Below are 7,659 nucleotides of genomic sequence, written 5' to 3' on the forward strand. Positions count from 1 at the left end.
CTCTCGAGCAACTACTGGATACAGGCTCATCTAATGCGTGCACTCACTAGATTAAAATGATGTTGAAAGCTAGAAACTACAGATTGTTAACACGGATTGCCCTTTACTCGTTCTACGAAATCGTAACTAGAATTTCATCATGGATCCCACAACCCCGGTCGTGGTATTTAGACACTCATGCTTTCACGTAAACAATCAGTATTTAGGAATGAAAACATGTTAAGAATGACTTACAAAAATAACTAACAATGCAACAGTCACTTCGATAATGTGATAATCCAAATCTGAGCTTCAAATTGAGATTCAAATCGAAATCCAAAATCAAAAGCTAAGCGTAAAAAAATATCTTCCTTTTTCGTAAAACGTCAGATGATGAATAATATTCAAAAACGACCTAAAGTAATTCAAAATAGAATGCTTAAAATGAGTCTGAATCGAACAAGGACTGAATTGTCGGGCCTTTTCACGGCCACTACCACGACCCATCAAGGGCTTCAAGGTCCGTGAAGCCCTCCGTGGTCTTCCCTTGGAGCTTTCTAAAAGTGGGTCTTCAAACTTGGTCACTGGAAATTTCATCACGGACGAGACCACGGATCGTCATAGGGGCCACGACCCATGAAGACGTATGTGGTCTTTACTTGGACTTTCCAAAACTTTGAGTAATTAATGCTATCCACTGGAACAAGGACTACGGACTGTACCACGGTTCATAGTAAGGACCACGGCCCGTGATGGCATCCGTGGTCTTCACTTGGTTCCAATATTCTTTCAACTCTTCCTTGCGTTCACACTGGTTCAACTTCACGGCAGGTATCACGGTCCGTGGTAAGGACTACTGCCCATAGAACCCTATGTGGTTTTCGCTTGGTTATTCATGCTCTTCATCTTCTCAAGGCCCAGCACTTCCTCACTTTCACGAGCTCAACCATGAACCGTAATGAAGGTCACAGTCCGTGAAGTTGGCTGTGAACTTTACTTTGAATCATCATCATTTTGTAGCTTCTTTTTCCTTTTTCTACACAAACCAGATTCCGCCTACACATTCAACAAACCCATCAAATAATACAAAATTTCACTTAATTCTAGTATTAGTTCATAGTTATTAAGCATCAAACGTGCCACGATTTTGCGGCACATCAACACCCTTAATTTAGAACCATTACTTGTCCTCAAGTGATGATACAACAACTCCTTCAGTCCTCAAAATGTTCAGACACTTTTGAAACTATGTAGCAGCCATTTTAAACAACAATTGTATCCAAAATCCTGAATCTAACATATAAGGATCAATACATGACATCTCATTACTCATAGTCAATCATGCTTATGCCTGTGAATTATCGGCTCACACAATCTACTTCCAAATGCACCCACGGTGTCATCACACCAAAGAAGTCCCTCACTCAAAATAGTTGGGACTGAGTACTACGCTCACGTTCTCAAAGAATTTCTAACACTAATAACAAACTACCATAGGCTTGCCCAAACTTTTTATGCTTTATCTTTCAAACACCCGGAATAGGATCATTGTAGGGCTTTATTGGCTTGTAACATAGGCTCGAGGTTATGGAATGGATATTTGGTTTCGTGAGTGACTAGTCCCTTGGTTTTCCAAAGTTTCATTTTCACATAACTCTTTTCTGAGTGATTCCCTTTTTTTCTTTATTTCAGCACGACCCAGTAGCTATTATTTCCTTTTTCTTTTCTTTTCTTTTCTTCTTTTTCTATTCCTTTCTCTCTCTTTTTATATGCAATTTTGATATGCACTTAGCTCGCTGGTTGAACCTTCTTTTTCCTTTTTCTTTCTGTTCGAATTGCAATCACCCTCAACTTAGGATTTTGGCCTGAGTTGTAATATCGTACCTTCGGAGAACCAAGGATATGATATGTGTTGGGTAAGAACAAAGAACTGATTTAACGCTCAAATTGGGTTCAAGTGATAAGACTTTTCATTTGGTTCTTTTATTATTGGCTTTTTACTAGTTTCACAAAAATGGCCTACTGATCCTTTCTTATCCGGTTATTCTCATATTCAAGCAAGACTACTTAGGCAAGTTCTAGTTTCTGCTCCTAGTGTTAGACTTCAATCAAAACTTACATACACACGACACAGGACTGTATTTTTCAGTTTCTTGGTTCACCAATTAATTGGTCAGATTAGCCATGTTCAACATATCAGTATATAAGATGCCATCTAAGGATCCTAACAATCAAACTCAAATTCAGGTCCTCATTTTTCACAGACTAGCTGATGCATAGCTCAACACACAAAAACACCCAAAAATAGTAGCATGCAAAGACAACCTCCATTTTTTTAACAGCTATGGCAGGTTGCTCTCACCACCCCCTCCCCAAATAAAAAGGACTTTTCCCTCAAAGTCAATACAAAACAATAAAACACACAGGCTATGAGGAGGGGTCAAACCTACGGTGTCGGTCGTCAGATCAACATTGGCACCCTTATCAATAGGTGCACTCTCAAAACTCGGGACCTGATCAGTTTGGTCCTCACTAGTCGGGGTAGGCGCTCCACTACCAGAAGCTCCAACTAAGGCTGCATCTCATTGTTGTTGTTCAAGGGCTTCCTTTTCTTGAGCTTCCCTCTTTGATGTTCTACGAGCCCTCTTTTCTTGTCTTTTTGCCTCTCTGGCTAGGTCAGTAGGGGTCTCCTCATCAATTTCTCTAGCTTTCTGTTTTCTCTTGCCGGACTTACTCGTGGGGAGTACTCCCTAAAGATCATCAATTGATTGAGTGGAGGGTGCCTGAGTTAGCATTTGCATTAAAGATTCTGGCATTATCGGAGTGGGTACCTGTATTGGCTTTTCTGCCAGTTTTGCAATCTGAGTTCTCATCTCGGCCAGTTGTGATTTGAACTATTCGGTATCAACTAACCCGGCAGCTTGGAATCGATCTTGGACAAGGTTCTTCAAACCATCCAATCTGTCTTTTAAGACAGCCAGCTCTATTTGCACCTCATCTTTGATCTTTTTTTCGCAGCTAACACCTTCGTCTCTATCAGCTAAGGCATCCAAAGCACAATTTGGTCTACCAATGTCCTTGCCTCGCGCTGATCTGGAACCAATTTCTCAAGAAAAAGCATAAGAATAGTAACAAAAGTACCTGGAACCTGGGAGGCAGAAGCTGGTGGTGGTGGTGCCTCTGTGGAAGGTTGGGATGACTCTCCCTGCTTTGGCCTCTGCCTGCCTATGAAATATCAAGTGGGACATGTGGAACAACACCTAAAGTACCCACAGCTGCAGACTTTGCGCCAAAGAGATGATTCGCGACATCCTTGATTTTAGAAACCTGGATGAGTCTAAATGCGTCACGCCATCTTTCAATCAGCTTGTTAGGGGGAATATCCACTTGTCTACACAATTTCCCTATCAGACAGGGAAATGGAAACCCAGCTTTCTCATTTAATGCTCTGTTTCTCATCTCAATAGCTATGATCCGCCCCACATTGACCGGGTTACCAACCATGAGGCAGACTACCAAAGATCCTAAAGAAGGAGACAAGGTGTTGTCATTTCCTGTAGGTCTCAATTGGGCATGCACAACTGCCCACCATACCTTGGCTGGAAATGATAACGAAGTTTTTGGAATCAGTGTCGGCATCGGGGTGACCCAAATTGCATTCTCCCCATCTATGGCAATTTGTTTTGCAATCAGCGCAACACCGTCTCGTAAGAACTCTGAATGTCCATAGTAATGTCACGAGTGACTTCATAATGTTTTCCCTCGAAAAGGATAATTGAAGTCGGTGCAGAGTATTCGGGGTCCTGTAACATCTTGTTAATAGTGGCCTCCGAGATATCTACTGATTTTCCCCGAACAATAATAGAATTGAGTGGACCCCATGTAATGGCAATGTCTCTCTGTCCACGCTTCGTAGTCTCTGTGTCCGCAACAAAATTCATTAGTGTGGCTGCATATGAGGAGTAGAACTCCCTAGTCAGGTGGTAAGTGTAATCCCCAGGTTCATTGTCTATCCAATCGAACTGATGAAATTGAAACGTCCGATAAATGTACGGGAATGCTTTAATGTCGGCTACCAACACTCTAGTCTCAGGCATGATTGCCCGCTTCTTGAAACTAGCAGTCTTGGTCACAATCCCATTGTTGAAAAATTCTTCGGATCGTTTCACAGTCCACAGGAACGATAACAGGTAATCAATTGTGATCTCAGTGCAGGATTAGGTTCATGGCCATTCACATACATCACCATAGTATCATCATCGATGATCTCTTCATCATCCTCTACAATAGCCACTTCCTCTCGTGCTCCAGTTTCAGCTTCTGTATTCGCCGTAGGTGGGGAGGTGGTTACCTCTTCCTGAGAACTGCTTTCAGATTTCGCACTACCCCCCGAGTCAGCATTAGACTGGCTACCTGCCCCATCATTAGATTTACTACCTAATGCTACAATGTTACCGGAGCTACTTCCTCCCTCTTCAAATTGGGGAGAAGTGTCTTGGAGAATGACTCTCTTTGTCTGTGATCTGGTAGCTCGAGGTGAGTGATCTTCAGGTGTGACATTTATTTGCACCTCAGAATTACTAGCATCGGAATCGTCATGACCCTCTAATTGAGAAGTAGTGGGGAGCAGGTTTAGTTGCGTTCTTTCTTCGATGAGCCATCGTACCTGAGAAATACAAAATTCATTAGTATTCAACACAGTCAAATGACGCACTATCGGGTACTCAGACTTCCCCTGTGTAATTACATCTTGACTGTCGCGCCCCGTTTTTCTCAAAAATAGGTTTTCGGATACACGACCTAACAACTCTTTTTGGGTTTTGGGTTGGAGTGAAGAGTCGCCACCTAACGAATTAAGGCGCGTTAGGGAACCTATCTAACCTAACTAATCTAACTTACTGTCAATGAACCAGAGATCGGGTAAGGGTTCAAATTACCTCGAGGGGAAGGTGTTAGGCATCCCTCGAGGTTCACAAATGTGGGTCCCGGTCGTATCTCATGCAATTTATGTGGGGGTTACAAGTAGCAATTAAGGTCACTTCATTTTTACTTATTAAACATGTGAACTAAGTGATATAATAAATAAAACATTAGGCAATTAAGGTCACTTCAATTATTTAGGTTATCTAACTTAAACATGCTTACTAAGTGATAAATGACATTCAACAATAAAGGATACTTCAGTTATTTTAATTAGTTAATTAAGCATGCAGAACTAGGTGATGTAATAGATAACAAACAAATACTACGCAATTAATAAGAGATAAGCAAGGAAACAAAAATTGCACAATTAGATAGTCAAAAACATTTTTTTAAAACTACCCCAAACAAATATAATTATAACAAATAAAAAGGGAAAAGGGAGGGGGAGACCATGGAAACCGACATATTTTACGGATCAGCGCTCGACTTCTATATAGGGACAGACAAAATAAATGTTTGTCGTTTACGGCTCGAGGCACTATCATCATCTCCGTAGGGCCTAAACTATCCCTACCCCACCACCGCATGCTTTCCATGCTAAAAGGTGCTAATCGTCCCGACTTAATGTCCAAGTGACATTGAACTACTATTAAGATGGATTTAGACTAAAATAAAATATATGTTGCTAAATAGGCCCCATAGACAACAAGTCAAACACGTTGGACGAACACTTGGCACATAAAGTCTCGTATTGGCCTCTAGATTTTAATTAACATGTTTGCAAACAACACATAATTGTGAAAGGTCTCATGCTAAGTGTGTATACAAATACATACAAGCATTAAGACAACAACAATGAGTTAAACAGGGGGAATTATTAGCAGACAGTTCTAAAAGCATGTAGATAATTATTTAACTTATTTTAGAGGGCAGAAACATTATTGCATGTGTAGAAAATAGTTTATTAAGAGCAGTAGCAGACCACATTAATAATGCAGAAATTTATTTAACTGGCAGTCAGTTTATTAAATGCAGAAATTAATTAGTAGCTGATTTTAGGTGGTAAAACAGTTAATTATGATGCAGAAAATAATTGATTCGGGCATATTTGATCAAGGGAGATTAGTTTTAAACAGTTCCAATTTGTATTCAGAAAACGGTCACATATAAATTTATTATTATTTGGTTGTAACATGCTGGAAATAGTTGGTATATTTATTTTAAGTGGCAGAAAAACAATTACTTGCAGAAATCATTTGACAATAAGGGGAAATATGCAACAAATTTATTTACATTATTTAACATGCTGAAATTATTAGAATGCCTATGAACATGATTTCTAAGTGATTAACATTAAAAACAACTGATTACCATGCTAAGATTTATTTAGCAACCTAAAGTTAATTGAACTAGATTAATAAACTAACCAGCTTAAGTTATTAAAATATGTTGAAATTCTTTAAAATATTTAGTTAACATTGATGTTATTAATTAGGTCCTATGAGCATGATATCTACGTTACTTCTACTATGAGACAAATTATTGAGAAAAATATTTATTTATTTTCATCACTTTTTATATATTTCATATGAGAGTTATAATTTGCTACACAGGGTAACTAGATAAGCACGTAAAGGACAAACACTTTAAAATCATTCACATTGTGCTAAAAATTGCACTACAGAGAATTATTAATTTATTTTAATACTTAATTAATTAACAATTAGAGTAGATGACCAACATAGAACATACTTACATTTTAGACAACATTTAAAAGTGATAAAATATCGGCAAGATCATTTTTATTTTATTTGGTTCTAATTAGACTTAGAGTGAGGAATGAACCAATAATTAAATCACACTCCTATAGGCATGCTTTCTAACAACAAGTAGGTTACGATAATATAACAAGTAGCACGTAAGTCCCCTCCCCCTTAGACGATCCCCCAAATATTTCACATATATACTAGAGTTAGAGTTTACAAATTATTACAAGACAACTAATAGAAATTAGATAATATACAAAACATAAATTAAACAAATTCAGCTTGTCTAATATTTTCCTTCTATGGCAATTCTTCAATATCTTTAATCTTTAAGTTCAAAACCCTGTTAAAGTAGATGAGATATACGGACAAATATATATTATAAGATTAAATAAAAGGGTAGAATTTCGGAGCAGTCACAATAGACATGGATTTCAAGCAAATCATGGAGCATATAAAGCCAAGCACGGAAAAAGAAGGGTTAAGGAAACTGACCCGGATGCTTCCTTTTTATTTATTCATTTCAAACACACAATATTCATAATAGATGATGCAATACGAAATTTAAACTAATGAAGGGGAGCTAACTGATTATGCAGAATATAGTTATCAGCAATGCAGACAAACTTAATCCGATACTAGACCCGAACGCAGCAAGACCGATTAGAAAAGCACTTCTTAGAATGTTCACTGGATTTTATTTTTTAGAGCATAGAGTATTTTTAGTATTGTTAAAGTGTGTAAGCCTAAGTCTCCAGTAAGTCAAGAATGAGGGAAGGGTCTCTTTATAGTGAAAGAAGGGCCTGTCATTAAAGGAAAGAATTAATTATCATTCAATTAAAATTCTTTCTTTCTTAAATAAGGAAGGAACCCAATCGACTTACCAAAATAAAATCTGCAAGAAGATCTGGCCAACTTTAATTAAGGCGAGGAAATATTCATTAACCATAGTCCATATGAACTAAATTAGAGGGAAGATTATACTAAGGGA

Source organism: Solanum verrucosum, unplaced genomic scaffold (genome assembly GCF_900185275.1).
Source record: "Solanum verrucosum unplaced genomic scaffold, falcon-dt-bn FXZP01000190.1, whole genome shotgun sequence".
NCBI lineage: Eukaryota > Viridiplantae > Streptophyta > Magnoliopsida > Solanales > Solanaceae > Solanum > Solanum verrucosum.